We start from the raw sequence: 17,236 nt of genomic DNA on the forward strand, positions 1-17,236 counted from the left end.
AGCTTCCCAACCCTCGAACTTCAACAATTTTGCTTCTCCCTGGGTCTGCAACTCCACGACCCTCAAACCAGAACAAGACCCCTCCTCCCTGGGTCGCCAGGTTCCAGACCCTCAAACTTCAACAACATTGCTTCTGCCTGGGTCTGCAGCTCCACGACCCTCAAACTAGAACATGACCTCACCTCCCTGGGTCGCCAGCTCCCAGACCCTCTTACTACAACAACATTTCTCCTCCCTGGGTCTGCAGCTCCATGACCCTCAAACTCGAAGAAGACCTCTCCTCCCTGGGTCGCCAGCTCCCAGACCCTCTTACTACAACAACATTTCTCCTCCCTGGGTCTGCAGCTCCATGACCCTCAAACTCGAAGAAGACCTCTCCTCCCTGGGTCGCCAGCTCCCAGACCCTCAAACTTCAACAACATTGCTCCTGCCTGGGTCTGCAGCTCCACGACCCTCAAACCAGAACATGACCTCTTCTTCCTGGGTCACCAGGTTCCCAACCTCTTACTACAACAACATTGCTCCTCCCTGGGTCTGCAGCTCCACCACCCTCAAACTACAATAACACCTCTCCTCACTGGGTCGACAGCTTCCAGACCCTCTTACTACAACAACATTGCTCCTCCGTGGGTCTACAGCTCCATGACCCTTACCCTAGAACAGCAGCACCAGCTCCTTACTGGACCTCCAGCTCAATGACTCTCAGACTGCAAAGGTAGCACCGGCTCCACCCCCGGCTGCAGGTCCAACACAATCAGATTTGAGCAGTGGCAACACCAGCTCCTGTCTGTCTCTTCCGCGTCATGATCCTTAAGTTAGAATAGCAGCACCATCTCCTCCCTGGGTCTCCAGCTCCACGAACCTCAAACTGGAACAGCAGCACCAGCTCCTCTGGGATCTTCAACTCCTTGACCCTAAGGCATCAGTGGCAGCACCGGCTCCTCCCGTGGGCTCCGGCTCCAGGACCCTCAGACCGGAACAAAAACACCAGCTCCTCCCCATGCCTCCGGCTCCTTGACCCTCATAAACCATCCCTTCTCCTGAAATGTAGCAGTCAGGAAAACTGCAGAGAAAGTAAATAAATAAATGTTTTCCTTTCTAATTGATGTTTCTTTTCTGTTCACGCAAGTCAGGAAATTTTCTACTTTCCATCAACCTTGCAATCTACTTATATTCAGTTGTAAGATGGAAATCCACCCTTTGAAATGACCTTTAAAAACTTAGTGGTTCTTTTTTACCATGATCTTATCTCACAGCTCTAGAAACCATCTTTCACTTTGCCTGTGCAGAAGTCTTATGAACATTCGAACTATGAATTTACTTGGTTGAGATTCCTAGAATACACATTATCCCCAAATGTTCCTGCCCTCCTTAAAATCTTCTAACATGTTCCCCTCACCCAAGAATAAATGCCAGGTCCCATCCATAGCCCACAGTGCCCAGCACGGCCCTGCCCTCTGCCCTGGCCTTATGGTCTCCCCTCTGTGGTTTCTTTCCTGCCAGACAGGCCTCTGTCACTTCCTCAAACCACACGACTCAGGCCTGACTCCGGGCCTTTCCCCCTGCGGTGCCCTCTGTGTGGAGTGCCTTTCCCCAGCTCCCCAGCCTCCTCTCAACCCGCTCCGCTCCAGCCTGCTGCTCACCCCTCAGGTCGATGAACACAGGATGTCCTCCCTGCATAGGCCTTTGTACATGCTGTTCTCTGTGCCTGAAACACTTCTCCCCAACCATCTGGGCTCACTTTCCTAATTACCATTCATCCTTGGAGTCTCCACTGAAATTTCACCCCCCACCCGCCCCCATCACTTGGACTTCACCTTGGTTAGGTTGAAAACCCCCATCTCCTGACTCCAGGAAGCTAGATGTTATCCCGGCACTTCGAAGTTTCCCATAGCAACGTTTTGCACACTCGTAATTTATTCTATTAGATTGGTGCAGAAGTCATCGCAGTTTTTGCCATTACTTTTAATGAACTGCGGTGCCGGCTCCTCCCTGCTTTTGATGGTCATTACCTTTAATGGCAAAAACCGGGATTACTGCTGCACCAACCTAATAGAATAATTTATATTTACTCATTCATCATCTGTCTTCCCCTCTAGAAAGTAAGCTCCATGAAAATAGGGATCAAATCTACTCTGATCATTCCACCTTCCTAGCACATCGTCAATAATTATTTACCGACCGACTGATAGAGAATATCTTCATTGTTGCTGAGATGAATCACATAACATGATGCGCCCTTTGAAAGTCAATGTCATGGACACTTAGCATTTGCTTTTCACCCCTGCACCCGTGGCTTGGCGGGGCTTAGGCTGATGTAGTCTGGGCTTGACTCCAGGCTGAGGGTTGGAACTCTGCGTGCTCCACATGCCTCTCATCCTGCAGCCAGAGCCAAAGTTCCCTGGGGCACGCTCATCTCGTGGGAAAAATCAGGAGCATTAGAGGGCAGGCCTGGCAGTGCCAACACATTCTAGGCTTCTGCCTGTGCCGTGTCTATGAAAATCCTCTTGGCATAAGCACGTCACCCAGCCACAAGCAATACATATGGGATGGATAAGCCTATCCACCCTCCCCTGGACCCCGGTAAGGATGTGGATGTGTCATACTCTTACAGGGGGAGTGAAATATTGAGGCCCAACATTAAATCACCTACAGCAAGAAGTGTCGGCCTTGGTGTCCCCACGCTAGAATCATGCTTCGCCAGCGGGTTTACCTGAGCTGACTCCCCTTTGCAATGGTGTCTGCAGGTTTAGGCCAATGCTCTTCCCTGTAGAGGACAGAGAAGCCTCAGTTGGCCTCCGACTGTTGGCAGGAACAAGATATTAGGTTGGCGCAAAACAACCACAAGCCCCAGGTGGCCCGTGCCCAGTGAGACAGGAGAGGGGCAGGAAGAACCGTGGGAGCTCAGGGAGGCTCCCATCCCCAGTCCCTCCCGGCTTGCTCCTATCTCTGCTTTCTTTTTTCTTTTTTTTTTTTTTTTTTTTTTTTTTGAGATAGGGTCTGACTCTGTCACCCAGGCTGGAGTGCAATGTCATGATCTTGGCTTACTGCAACCTCCACATCCCAGGCTCAAGTAATCCTCCCACCTCAGCCTCCCCAGTGGTTGAGACCACAGGGGCATGCGACCACACCCAGCTAAATTTTTTTTTTGTTTTGTAGAGACAGAGTTTTGCTGTGTTGCCCGGGCTGGTCTCAAACTCCTGGGCTCAAGCTATCTGCCCACCTCGGTCTCCCAAATGCTAAGATTACAGACATGAGTCACTAAGTCCAGTCTGCTTTCTCTTTACAGTACTTGGAACGTTCTAATGTGCTAAGTACACATGTATTTTCTTTCTTTTTTCTCTTGCCTAGAATAGGAGCTTAACGTGGGCAGGTATTTTTGTTTATCTCATTTATCACCCTATCCCCAGTGGCTGGAACAGTGTCTCGCACATGAATGGTGTTTTCTAAATAAATATTTTTAACAAATAAATGAAATATCCTACAAGAGAAAGCTAGCATTTGGAACTCACCCATCAACAGAACCAACAACCCGAAGACCTTTAGCCTGTCCCTACCTCTGAATGCACCCAGCCCCAGTAGATTAAAAACAGGAACAAAGCCGGGGCAGGGAGCAGGTGGTGCCACCCCCAACTAAGGACCCCGGAGGCTTTGGCTGAACTTGAGCTGGAAAAGGGACTAATCTAGGAACTGGGCGTGAGGTTAAAGTTTAGACTTATCTGGCCTGACAAGTCTAACACCGAACATGAGCTATTTTGTAACACCAAAACATGAGTTTTTGTTTTTTTTTGAGACAGAGTCTTGCTCTGTCTCCCAGGCTGGAGTGCAGTGGCATGATCTCAGCTCACTGCAACCTCCGCCTCCCAGGTTCAAGCAATTCTCCTGCCTCAGTCTCCTGAATAGGTAGGATTATGGGCGCCCATCACCAGGCCCAGTTAATCTTTGTATTTTCAGTAGAGACAGGGTTTCACCACGTTGACCAGGCTGGTCTTTAACTCCTGACCTCAAGTGATCTGCCTCAGTTATAGGAACTCAGGCCTCCCCACAGACACAATCAAAGAGCTTAGTTATTTAAAATGCAGCCACGTGTGGGGGTAGGATGGGGAATGATACTTATTTTTGACTTTATTCTCTTTCTCTGTTGCTTGGCGTCTCTGGCCATGAGCCCGTCATTTCTGTAATCGGAGCACAGAATGTGGAGAGGGGAAGGACAGGCTGCCTGGCAATGTGGTCCTGTTTTTCCTGGACCAGCCTTTGTGTGAGGACCTATGCCCAGTGGGCAGATTCCGGCCCCTGAGGAAAGAGGAGGAGCCGGGTAGTGGAACATTGGAGGTGACGGCCCTTCCCCAGCTGCCCAGGGCCCGCTTGGCACCGATGGTCATTCCCAGCATGTTGGGTTGGCCCTCGGGGATCTGGTCAGGACTCTCGGGGCCATCAGGGTGTGGCAGACCCAGGTCTGGGTGTGAAGACACCTGGGGCATCTCAGACGCCCTCTCTGGCCACTCGCACACCCAGCACTGAGAGGCCACAGCACGTCTGCCCACACCTCTGTCCTTGTTCACTTGGTGGCTGACCAGTCACCTTGGACACTGACCGTTGCTCAAGGGTAGGGTCCCCAAGTTCCTGCTGGGCCAGCATGAAAAGACTAAGGTTCCAAGATTCCCATCTTCTGGCCAGGAACCACTCTCGTCTCCTAGAGGCCTCCTGAGTCTTTGGCGTTCAGGCCCCTTCATTTTTAAGCCAATGGCATTTTGAATCACTCTTGTGATTTGAATTCCTAACTTCTGTCTCTGATCTCTAGGCCCAGATTCAAACAGCTAGTGCGATTAGGTCAGGTCCACCTGCTAATCTGCCTTCTGATTAGCTCAAAGTCAATTGACTAATAACCTTAATTAGATCTGCACAATCCCAGTTGTCATATGATGTCACAGGAGTAGGAGCCTATTCACAAGCTCCACCCACACTTAAGGAGAAGAGGCTTTACCAGGACGAGGGTCATTGGGAATCATTTTGGAATCTGCCCACCACGCCTCTGAACTCTTCAGTGATGTGAGGCCTAACATTCTTTTGTTTGTTCGTTTAAGGTAATTTGAAATGTTCCTCACTTCAAACCAAAAGAGTAGGCTGGGTGTGGTGGTCCACGCCTGTAATCCCAGCACTTTGGGAGGCTGAGGTAGGCAGATCACTTGATGCCAGGAGTTTGAGACCAACCGGGGCAACATGGTGAAAACCCGTCTCTACTAAAAGTGCAAAAATTAGCAGGGTGTAGTGGCATAGGCCTGTGATTCCAGCTACTCAGGAGGCTGAGGCGTGAGAATCGCTTGAACCCAGGAGGTGGAGGTTGCAACAAGCTGAGATTATGCCACTGTACTCCAGCCTGGGTGACAGAGCAAGACTCTGTCTCAAAAACACATAACAAAACAAAACAAAACAAAACAAAAGAGTTATCCATGCAATGGAATATTATTCAGCCATAAAAAGGAATGAAATGCTGATTCATGCTACAATGTGAATGAACCTGGAGAACATTATAACAAGTGAAAAAAGCCAGACACAAAAGATCACATCGTATATGGTCCCATTTATGAAATGTCCAGAACAGCCAAGTCCATAGAGACAGAAAATAAATTAGTAATTCCCTAGGACGGTTGGGGAATAACTGCTAATAGGTACAAGGTTTCTTTTTGGCAATGATAATGTTCTGGGATTGGATATCGGTGAGGGTTGCACAACCTTGCAAATACTAAAAAACACTGATTTGTATACTGTTAAAGTAAGAATTGTGTGTGGATTTTGATTTATATCTCAAAAATCAAAATGAAATGAAGAAACAAAGTGTCTCAGTGTAAAAGGAGAGCAAAAAAATCACAGCTGTGGTCTGACTGGGAGAAGCCAGGCTGTACGGCCTCTCTCTATGTGAAGACAGAGCCCTGCCTCTGAAGTCATCTCCATCACACTTGTCACAGCCATCCCATTCGCTCAAAGGAGGCAGAGGTAAGGAAGATAATCAAATTATTTTTTAAATTTCTCACATTATTGCGGCTTAGGCTGACACACTGCTTCTGACAGCTCTTGCTCAAAACCACCTAATATTTGATAGGCTTGTAAAAGAGAAATTCTTCTGGAATTCATTCCACAAAAGTAAAATGAATGGCTATGATGAATATTACAAATCCGTCTTAGTGCAAAGGGAAACAGACTTTGGCTGCAAGAACCAAAGTCATCTTTCCCCCTAGAGCAGTTTCCGAAGAGGCCATTCATTAAAAAGTAGTTTAGGCCGGGCGTGGTGGCTCACGCCTGTAATCCCAGCACTTTGGGAGGCTGAGGCAGGCGGACCACGAGGTCAGGAGATTGAGACCATCCTGGCTAACATGGTGAAACCCTGTCTCTACTAAAAATATAAAAAATTAGCCAGGCACGGTGGCAGGCACCTGTAGTCCCAGTTAATTGGGAGGCTGAGGCAGGAGAATGGCATGAACCCAGGAGGCAGAGCTTGCAGTGAGCAGAGATCGTGCCACTGCACTCCAACCTGGGCAAAAGAGCGAGACTCTATTTCAAAAAAAAAAAAAAAAAAAGTAGTTTGTAGATTTCCCCCATATGGGGCGGAGTTAATCCATTCAGCCATTCGGTGGGGAAGGTCCGAATGTTGCTGGCCACCATCCTCCCCAGCAAGGGGCACAATCTCCAGGGCTCTTGAAGGACGGCCTTGGGAACACATGCCCAGCCCTGACATCCTTCTCAAACAGCAGCCTCCTCACACTCTCAGGCGTGGCCTGCCACTGCCCTCTCTGACCTGACTCCTGTCCATAGCAGACTGAAGGGAGCAGAGCCCCCTCACCCAGGGGTCAATCAGAATCTTTTAAGGCACTCAAACTAAGGAAATGCACATTTGGGGACCATGGGGGCTGCCATTTTCAGCCATGTCATCAGGGAGACAGAAAGAAGAAAAGAATGAAGTAATGGGCCGGAGAGCACGTGAGGCTCCTGGGAGAGGGGCAGAGTGACCGCCAGGTATCCTGATGGCTTCCCAGGTCTGGTCCTGCCCTTCTAAGCCTGGACCCACCTCTCACCACTGACTTCCTCTAGATGGCCTGTGTCCTGGTCCCAGGTTCCCGTCCTCCCCTGCAGCTACGCTGAGTGGGTGCTTCCATGCACGACCCAAGGTCACCTCACTGAGACCCCTTGATTTCTCCCAGAGAGAAGATTCCAGAGATTCAGAGGAGGGCTCCTCTAAGAGTTGGCAGGGGAGGGGTCTCGCGTCTTCTGGCAGCAGGCGTGTGGGGAATCCAGGGATGTCCTCACCTGGAGGGCCAGACGGACTGCGGTGCAGTCGAGGGTCTCGCCCATGAGCAACAAGGATGCACCTGAAAGGCATGAGCAGAAAAGACCTCATGAGCAGGGTCTCCAGCCCCCAGAGCAGAGGAGGGTGGGGAAGAGTGGCAGGAACCACAGAATCCGCCAAGAGACAGCCCCCACCCAGACCTGGAGTGGAGGTCAGGATGCTGCATCTGGGGCAACAGACTCCCACCCCCGCCCCCACCATCTCCCTTCTTTCCCTCACTCACTCAAAACTCAAAGTCCCAGGAGAGCGCATGTGAGGGGCCACTTAGAATAGAGCTCACCTCTCAGGAAACCCACATGGGGGAGGCAGGGTTGTGCCCTCAGCTTTCCTAGGGAAGCATCACCAGGGATCCCCCTGACCCCTGCAACCTTCCCACATGGGAGGGGAATTCCCAAAAGGAAGTCCAGGCAACTTCAGGGAGGGGAAATGGATCACGGCAGCCAGAAATTATTTCTGTTCCCCTATGTGTCACCTGGGCCGGGACCACAGGGAGCCTTGAACGCTGGGCTCACAGCTCAGCTCTCCATAGAGCAGCACGGGCAGAAACACATGACAGATCTCCACATGTGACAGACAGGTCCATGCCACCACCTTTCAGCATCTCAACTCCAGGTGACATGTGGCAAGGCGGTGCTCAGGGGATTATTTGCTTTTATGATGAATTTTTTATGATAAAAGTGATGTTTTATTTAGAAAATTTGAAAGCTACAAGTTCTGAGACTGGCAAGCTAGCAGGTAAGGCTGATGGGTAACAAATGCCTCCAGCCAAGTCATCTGCACGGGTTTGGTCCCCATGGTGGCTCCAGCACTGTGCTTGATGCCCAGAGCTCAGAATAGTGAGTCTTGTGGACACAGCTGTCCCCAGGTGCCCAGCTGGGCTTCCCATTCCCCAGCAGCCCATCCTTTAGATTCCCCGTGAGACTAGATCAGGACCACAGCACTTGCTGCCTTTGCCCTGTGCAGACACAGCCAGCAAATACACGCCTCACTGCCAACATTTCTTGGACACGGCGTCTGTGAGATGTCCCTCTTCTCTGAAGCAGCCTCCTGCCTTAAGGCAGTCATGCCTCCTGCTGAGCAGAACCTCTTCAGGGTCTTTCCCCCATGCCCTGATGAGCCACTCAGAGGCTGGCAGCTTTGAGGACGTGTCCTTCACTGCAGACCTCCCAGGGCAGTGAGCCTGTGGCTGGGCATTAGTGTGGCTGGGAGTGTGCAGTGCCAACCTCACCAGTCTCCCTTCCTCGAGACCTCAGAGAAAGCATCCCTGGGCCCTAAAATGTCACATCTCAAAGGGGCCCTGGGACCATCTCACCCAGGTGTTTGTCTCTGTTTCATCTGAACTCTTCACAGGGGCCTGGCGGTGCTCCCAGGTCCTGCGTTTCTGGAGACATCACCTCCACTCCATCACCCAGCAGATCGAATGTCAACATCATGTCCAGTCCATCGTGCTTGGGAAAGGACGAGGCACGCGAGACCTGGGGCGGAGAAACACTGACCAGAGATGCTCCCTGGGTAGAGCCTGGATGAGTGACTGGGGCATTTTATAATTTGCAAAGGCCTGTCACACCCTGCTGTTTCATCTGACCTTCATGATGGTTGGCCAATGGCAGTGATCCTGCAGGTCACACATCTAAGGCCAGATTGACTGGATGATGCATCATTGTGCTATGTACCACTAAGAAAGAAAAAACATTGACAATTACATTCTGACACATGATCAGATCCCATCAATTATGTGACACAACCAGACTAGAGAGATATTAACATGGGGAATGCATCTTAGAATCAATGAAACTCAGTGTTCTCTCCATTTTATAGACCAGAAACAGATTGCAAAGCATTCTGATGTGTTCACACACAGGTGGTTGGCAGTCAAGCCTCTGTGTGTCCTCAGCTCCCTGGGGACCCTCCAGTCCACGGTGGACGTGGAGATGTGCTGCACTGATCCCCCTTCAAAGAAGGATTTGCTGCCCAGCGTGGGAAGTGTGCTCAGCAGAAAGGCTCCCTGTTGTTTAAGGCTACCCCAAAGCTCCCAGAAGAGCAACCAGGCGCACCGCATACTCGTTCCTACCCTAAAACATTGACCTTAAGTGGTGGAAGAAATGGAATGGGCTAAAGTGTTTGACCCAAGGCTGCAGCCATGAAAGTCTGTTCCCAAGACAGAGGGAGGAGGCTGGGGTTAGTGCAGAGACAGGGAGAGGAGGAAGGAGAAAGATCTTCACCATCCACCTGTCCACTTTGGGGAGAAACAGAGAAGGGGGAGAAGCCGCAGTTCACTGAAGACTGAAGGTTCTGCCTCCACATTGCCTTCTTCAAGATCACAAAAAAGAAATGAATATTGACAACTTATCCTGAAAAACTTAGTGTAATGGTTAATTCTATAGGTCAACATGAAGAGACTACAGGATGCCCAGATAGCTGGTAAAACATTATGCTAGGTGTTTTGGGAAGAGATGAGCACTTGAATCAGTAGACTGAGTAGGAAAGATCCACCCTCATTAATGCGGGTGGACATCCTGCCATTCATTGAGGACCTGGATAAAATAATAGAACAAAATGGTAGAGGAAAGGCCAATTTGCACTCTCTGTTTGAGCTGGGACATGCGTCTCCTCCTGACCTCAGACATAACTGCTTCTTGTTCTCCTGGTTCTCAGACCCTGGGACTTGGACCGAATTCTACCACCAGCCTTCCTGGTTCTCCATCTTGCAGATAGGAAATCACAAGACTTCTCAGCCTCCATAATCATGCAGGCTCATTCCTATAATATATATATTCTACCTGTTCTGTTGTATTTTTTTTTTTAAACAGAGTCTTGCTCTGTCGCCAGGCTAGAGTACAGTGGCACGATCTCGGCTCACTGCAACCTCCACCTCCCGGGTTCAAGCAATTCTCCTGCCTCAGCCTCCTAAGTAGCTGGGACTACAGGCGCCCACCACCACACCCAGCTAATTTTTGTATTTTTAGTAGAGATGGGGTTTCACCATGTTAGCCAGGCTGGTCTCAAACTCCTGACCTCAAGTGATTCACCCACTTTGTCCTACCTAAGTGCTGGGATTGCAGGCATGAGCCACCGCATCCGGCATATCTGTTGTTTCTCCAGAGATCCCTGAATAATACACCTAGCCTCAATAATCACATCTTCATTTTCCCAGCAAGGGTTGTTTAGTGAATGCATTGGTTCATTTATTTATTCATTCCATAGATATTTACTGAAGGCCTACTATGTGCCAGAAATCTTACAAATGCTTGAGATGTGGCAGAAGAAAATGCAGCCTCAAATTTCTGCCCTTAAGAAGTATACTTTCAGCTGGGCGTGGTGGCTCACACCTGTAATCCCAGCACTTTGGGAGGCTGAGGCAAGTGGATCACAAGGTCAAGAGATTGAAACCATCCTGGCCAACATGATAAAACACTGTCTCTACTAAAAATACAAAAAATTAGCCGGGCGTGGTGGTGGGTGCCTATAGTCCCAGCTACTCAGGAGGCTGAGATAGGAGAATCGCTTGAACCCGGGAGGTGGAGGTTGTAGTGAGCTGAGATTGTGCCACTGCACTCCAGCCTGGGAAACAGAGCAAGATTCCATCTCAATAAAAAAACTAAGTATATTTTCCATTAGAGAAAAACTGGCAAGCAAATGAGATGCAAACCATCCTGCTGTGTATCAGACCCATGCGGCGTGTCACCTCAGGTTTCCCCACCTTCCACTGCAGGAACTGACTCAGCACAGGTCCACAGGACGCCACTGTGTTCCGACTACCTCCTGCTCACCCCATCGGTGAAGGAGGCTTCCTCGCCCTAAGTAGTATGAGATGGTCAAGCACACAACAATCAGCGCTGGAGAGACGAGATGGGCAGCAGGTCAGTTACAAATACAGCCCGCAGGGGAGGACAACACGCGCCCTGCAGAGCCACAGAGGGTGCACCTGGGAACAGAGAGAACAGGAGGGGCTATGGGAGGCAGACCTTGAAGTAACAAGGGGGTGAGGTGCCTCTGGTTCCTGTGGGCAAAGAGGTGAAGCCAGTTAAGCTGAGGACCAGGTGGAGCATGGCTGCTTCAGTTGACAGGAAACCTGCCAGGAGTGGAGCCTTTCCCTCTGAGCTGGGGGCATATCGGTTAGGGAAGGGAACTAGTAGTCTGGCCTCTGCAGCCCTGTGAAGCTCAAAGACGTCAAGGCCATACTTAATATTGCACCTCAATTTCAGGACTTACACCACATATAGCCTGAGACCAACACCCCAAGATTCTGGATCCTCCACCAATTCTGGATTCAGCTAAGGTGCCACAAAAATGAGTGTGGGATCTGGCTTCCCCAGCAGCTGCCAAGGGACTGGGTGATGCGCCCTAATGTTAAGAAAGTGATGACACAGCCAGGTGTGGTGGCTCACACCTGTAATCCCAGCACTTTGGGAGGCTGAGGCAAGCGGATCACTTGAGGTTAGGAGTTCAACACGAGCCTGGCCCAACATGGTGAAACCCCATCGCTACTAAAAATACAAAAATTAGTCAGGCATGGTGGTAGGCACCTGTAATCCCAGCTACTCGGGAGGCTGAGGCAGGAGAATCATTTGAACCTGGGAGGCAGAGGTTACAGTGAGCCGAGATCATGCCATTGCACTCCAGCCTGGATGACAGAGCAAGACTCAGTCTCAACAAGGAAGGAAAGAAGGAAGGAAGGAAGGAAGGAAGGAAGGAAGGAAGGAAGGAAGGGAGGGAGGGAGGGAGGGAGGGAGGGAGGGAGGGAGGGAGGAGGGAAGGAAGGAAGGGAAGGAAGGAAGGGAAAGAGACGACTCCCTGAAGAGCAAACCTGGACCCCCGAGGGAGAGAAAAAAAAGAGAGATTAGCTATAAATGGCCCCTCCCAACCATCCTCGTATGGGCCATCCTGTGGGGAGCATTTCTGCACAGCTTGTCTGGAAATGGTCCACGTGACCTGGTGACCAGCTGGGTCTTTGGGAGGCTGTCACCAGCTCAGTCATCACTTCCCAACCTCCCCACCTCGCTTCCCATTTCCCCACCCTGGACCCCTGAGACTGCATCTCCCCCAAAGGCACGGTGTCGTGAAGGCACTGACTCTTTCTGTTGGCTTTGGCTCTGGGTGAGGAGACCTGGACTAAGATGATCTTCTCTGGGATCCCCAGGAAAGACTGAGTCAGACAGTGACAATGCTACAAAGGAAACTGACACAGAAACAGGGCAGGAAAGGCCAGAGAAAGAGGGCTCAGGCCTCATTTCCCACTGGGTCATGTAGGGCTAAGAGTCCAGGGGATAAAGGATGACCCAGGAGCCCCAAGCTCCACATGGAGATGAACTTCAGCAGGGATAGAAGGCATCCCGAGATTAATTCCATGCTCTCAGGGTGGAATGTGCTGGGGAAGGTGTGTCTTTAGGAGCGGGAAGGTGGGGATCTTTCCAGGCTCACGCGGCATTGTGGAGCTTCCCATCAGCCCCTGTCAACTGAGGTGTGGGCCAGGGAAGGGGTGGCTTCATATGGAGGCCAAGGGACTCCCACGCACCTCTGGACTCGCAGATGGAGTAGTGGAGTGTGGGTAGAGCTGGTCCTTATCAGAGGGAAATGCTTGCAGCAATAAGGAAAGGTCTGAGAGCCACACATAGGCAAGTCCCCTGCTGCTCACCTCGGCGACTTACTGCTGATGCCCCCTGGCTCCGCTCTCCCTTCCTCTGTGCACCAGCCTTCTCCTCTGCCTTGTGCCCTCATAGAGACAAGACAGCTGCTGTCTCACCTGCCATGACATCCACTCAGAGCCACGACCAGAATAAAGAAGAGAGAAAAGAGTTGCTCCTCACAGATCCCCTTAAATTAGAGACCCCAGAAGCCCCCACCAACAGACTCCCAAATTACATCTTATTGACTAGCCTTGACTCACATGTCCCCTCCAAGTCAATTACTAAAAGTAAGTGAGACTGCCATGATGGACTCAGACCAATAGTAATCCATTCCCCAGTGCCAGAGGGCACATTGCTTCCCAACATCTGAGGAAAATCAGGGCTCTGCTTGCAAGGAAGTAGGATATCTGAATGTTGGGGTCTACACCAGCAATTAACTAACTAACTGTAAATTACAGTGGAACAGCCCAATGCCTTGGGAATGAATGAGTAATGTGCTTGCAAAAAGACACATGAAGATTCCACATGCACTTCAGAGTCCTCTTTTTGGATTTTTGGCGAGGATGAAAGTTCAACTTTCCATTAGAGGCTGTGATTCCTACACAGTTCATTTGTAACATCAAGGATCCATTCTCCCAAGGACACACCTCAGGATGCCCTAAGATCAAGATTTTTCTTCTGGGAACATCAGCAGAAACAAGTTCAACTTTTCTGCCACCTCTCCTTTATCTTGCACTGGGCAGAAACAAGGAATGTCCAAAGGAATGTGTAGTTTTAAATAAGGAAACTGAAGCCCAATGAGGGAAGGTGGTCTGCCCAGCTTTCAGAAAAGGTCTTCAGAATTGAACAGGTGCAACTTGGCTCGAGGAATTTCAGTGATGCTTCAACATTTCCATTGAATGTCACAGGGACACTTAGCGTGTCCTTGTATTGCTAAGAAACTTGAGGCTCATTCACAAGAAGACATGATGGATGGACTATGACTGCATCTTCATGCTGTGCCTGGATGTCTTTGATTTTCTGATAGAAGTCTTTTTCACCCGAATTATCTGGGGCACCACCCAGCTTTCCCTTTCTTGGCGTATATTGGTTCTCACGAACACTTGGGCATGAAGTCACATTTGCATCTAAGCTTTCTGTTTGTTTTCTTCTACCCATTTGAATGAGGAGGAACCAGGGACATTTAACAACCTGTTTCCACTCACTGGTTTCATGATAGTAATGACTACACAGGATATTTAACACTTCACCACGGCAAAGACTCAATTTCATAGGTGAATGAGTCAGTGTCAAATGGTAGGAGGAGGAGGAGGGGGGCCTGACATGTTTTCCTGACACCTCTTAAATGGTTTCTCATTTCATATTGATACAGATCAGGGACCGTAGATCATGCTGACAAGCTCATCAATTACCTGCTACTCGCCAACAACACCAAGGTCTTGCTTTCTTGGTGGGGTAGTTGATGTTGATTGCTGAGGATGTCTGTGAACTTCAAATTGTGTTTATCTCCCTGAGACCTTGAACTTGAGAACTTCCCTCCCCACACAGTGGTACAGATGGCGTGCTTGGTGTGAGTATTGTCGAGGGACATAAATTAGAGCAATTGGAGTTGGGAGAGAAGGAAGGATGCTTTGCTAATTGCAGCATCATTACAGGGCTTCCTAGAAGCTAAAAGAGACACAGTGTCGATAGTGAAACCCCAGAAGTAACAGACAGTGTCTATCTGTGCAGAGACCAGTGACTGCATTTGGAGCCAGAGGTCATTACCACGGGCAATTTACAGGCTCTATGACTCTGCAGGGGAGAGAAACTCACTCTGACATGCAACAATATGTTAAAGTGGGCATTTTATTATTTTTCAGGAGCCATAATTTTCAAGTGACGACTTCGGGGATCCTTTAAGGAGGATAATTGATTACCTGACAAAGAACTTGTAGCATTTCCTCCTCACAATGGAAGAGAGAAAAACAGCAACAGTCAGTTCTTTTGAGCAGAAAAGGAGCGTTTTTCAGAGAAAACATTGCAAAGTTTATAACAATGGGAGCCCGAGGAAACACAAATACATCTTGCCTTCTTGACAAATAAGATTTAACTAAGACAACCTTCCTGCTGGAAAATCAGGTCTTGCCTGTGCCGTGCAGGGAAAAGCGACAGGCTTAGGAGTGAGAATCTCCTTGAAATGCGGTCCTGTATCAGCCTCTTAATTATTCGTGAGCATCCTTGCCACTGAATTTCACTGTTTCACCTATTTTTAGTTAATTTTTTTTACTCCAAATGTTACTTGTGTTACTTCATGAAATAGTTAATGCGTCCACAATAGGCACAGATGAAACGGAGAGGCTCGTGCTCACCCCTGAGGAATTCCAACAGTGTGGTGAGCACTTTGCAGGCAGGCCAGGAACTCTGCCGTGGGAAGCAGGTGTCTGAGAGCAAGGTCAGTGACACCATCTTGTTCTTGGGACTGAACCGGAGGCAGGGCAGCCAGGAGAAGCCCTGGGACCTAGATGTTCACCATGGGCAGGCAGCTGTTTGCAGAGAGATGACTGAGTGACCCCCCAAGTTCCTCATGAAAACCTACAGCTCCAGTAAAATCTGCACTTCCTGGCCTGGGATGCTTCCCACTGGATGCTCCCGAAGCCAGATGCCTTCATTCTGACCCCTTGGTGGGTCCCTGCATACACCCGCATGAATCAGGAGGGTCCTGGGGCTTCTCCTGGCTGCCCTGCCTCCAGTTCAGTCGCAAGTACAAGACAGCATCACTGACCTGGCTCTCAGACGCCCGCTTCCCATGGCAGAGTTCCCAGCCAAGCATTTCCTGAAAATCAGTCTTCTCAGATTTTCTCCTGAGATGTGGCCAAGGCCATAAAACAGAGGTCTCCCCTCCCACGCAAGTTCTTACCTGTGAAACAGGCCAGGGTGGGAATGGGGAGGAAAGGGTCAGCCCTAGACAAGGAGGCCCTCCCATGGGGACGTCCAAAGAGAAAGATCAGACCCATCACACCACAGAGGCTGCCCTTGGCCCTCAGGATGACGTCCAAATCCCCACGGGTCCCTGACCCCCTCCAGTAGCACCTTCCACCACTCACTCCTGTGTCCACTCGGTCATGGCCTTTCTGCTGGCCTTGGACAGACCAGACTTCCCGGAACCTCAAGGCCTTGGCACGTGCTGGCCCCTCCTCCTGGAATGTGCCCTCACCCCCACCCCAATCCTCACCCAGTTACCTCCAGAGGCCTCATCACCTGTCAGGTCTCAGATGAATGTCACCTCCTTGGGGGATTCTCCTGTGTCCTCATCACCTCCTCACCCTGGCCCAGGGCCCAGGTCAGGTTCCCCAAGGCCCCTCTTATCACACTGTGGTGTCTTTTCTTCCCAGCCAGGACCACGTGTAATGAAACAAGGCCATTGTTATCCGAGGACAACCCATACAACTAAAAAGCCCATTCAAGGTACGTTCAATTAAATTTAGTACCAGTTTCGCAACAAATGCTTTGTGATTTACTTAACAAACATTTACCTTGGATTCACTTTAGGCCAGGCGCTGTTCCCTGTACTCCATGTGTATTAAATCATGTACTCTCCAAAACACAGGCACTACTGCATCACCGCCCCATTTTCCAGATGAAAACACAGAGGCACAGAAAGGTCGTTGCTCGTGTAGAAATTGGCATCAGCAGGACTGGATCAGGTCACCCTGCACCAGGGCCACTGCTGTCAGCCACGTACTCACCACCTCTTCCGAAAAAAAAAAAGAAAAAAAAACGAGAAAGAAAAGAAAAAAGCTTAACTAGAGCTTTATCAAAAAATATGAAATTAAATTGGTGAAAATAAGTTTTTCTCTCCTATTCAACATTTAGGTTATAGTGGCAAATGTGCCCTAATTCTTGTTTTGTTTCATTTTGAGAGTCTCACTCTGTCGCCAGGCTGGAGTGCAGTGGCGTGATCTTGGCTCACTGCAACCTCCACCTCCTGGGTTCAAGTGATTCTTCTGCCTCAGTCTCCCAAGGAGCTGGGACTACAGGCACACGCCACCACGCCCAGCTAATTTCTGTATTTTTAGTAGAGATGGGGTTTCACTATGTTGGCCAGGCTGGTCTCCATCTCTTGACCTCATGTTCCTCCCACCTTGGCCTCCCAAAGTGCTGAGATTACAGGCCTCAGCCACTGTGCCCAGCCTGTGCCCTAATTCTTAATCAAAGAATGAATCAAGTTCTCATTTTTCCACATAATTCTGCTGATAAAATTGTAGCCACAGTCAACCTCTTCCCC

At 49.8% G+C, this 17,236-nt stretch overlaps 1 pseudogene; it reads right to left on the bottom strand.

Moving 5' to 3' along the window:
• Window positions 1–692: 692 nt before the first annotated feature.
• The window catches only part of LOC140708602 (spermidine synthase-like), a 31,102-nt pseudogene continuing 14,558 nt past the window's right edge, over window positions 693–17,236 (bottom strand).

Source organism: Chlorocebus sabaeus, chromosome 2 (assembly GCF_047675955.1).
Source record: "Chlorocebus sabaeus isolate Y175 chromosome 2, mChlSab1.0.hap1, whole genome shotgun sequence".
Classification (NCBI taxonomy): Eukaryota; Metazoa; Chordata; class Mammalia; order Primates; family Cercopithecidae; genus Chlorocebus; species Chlorocebus sabaeus.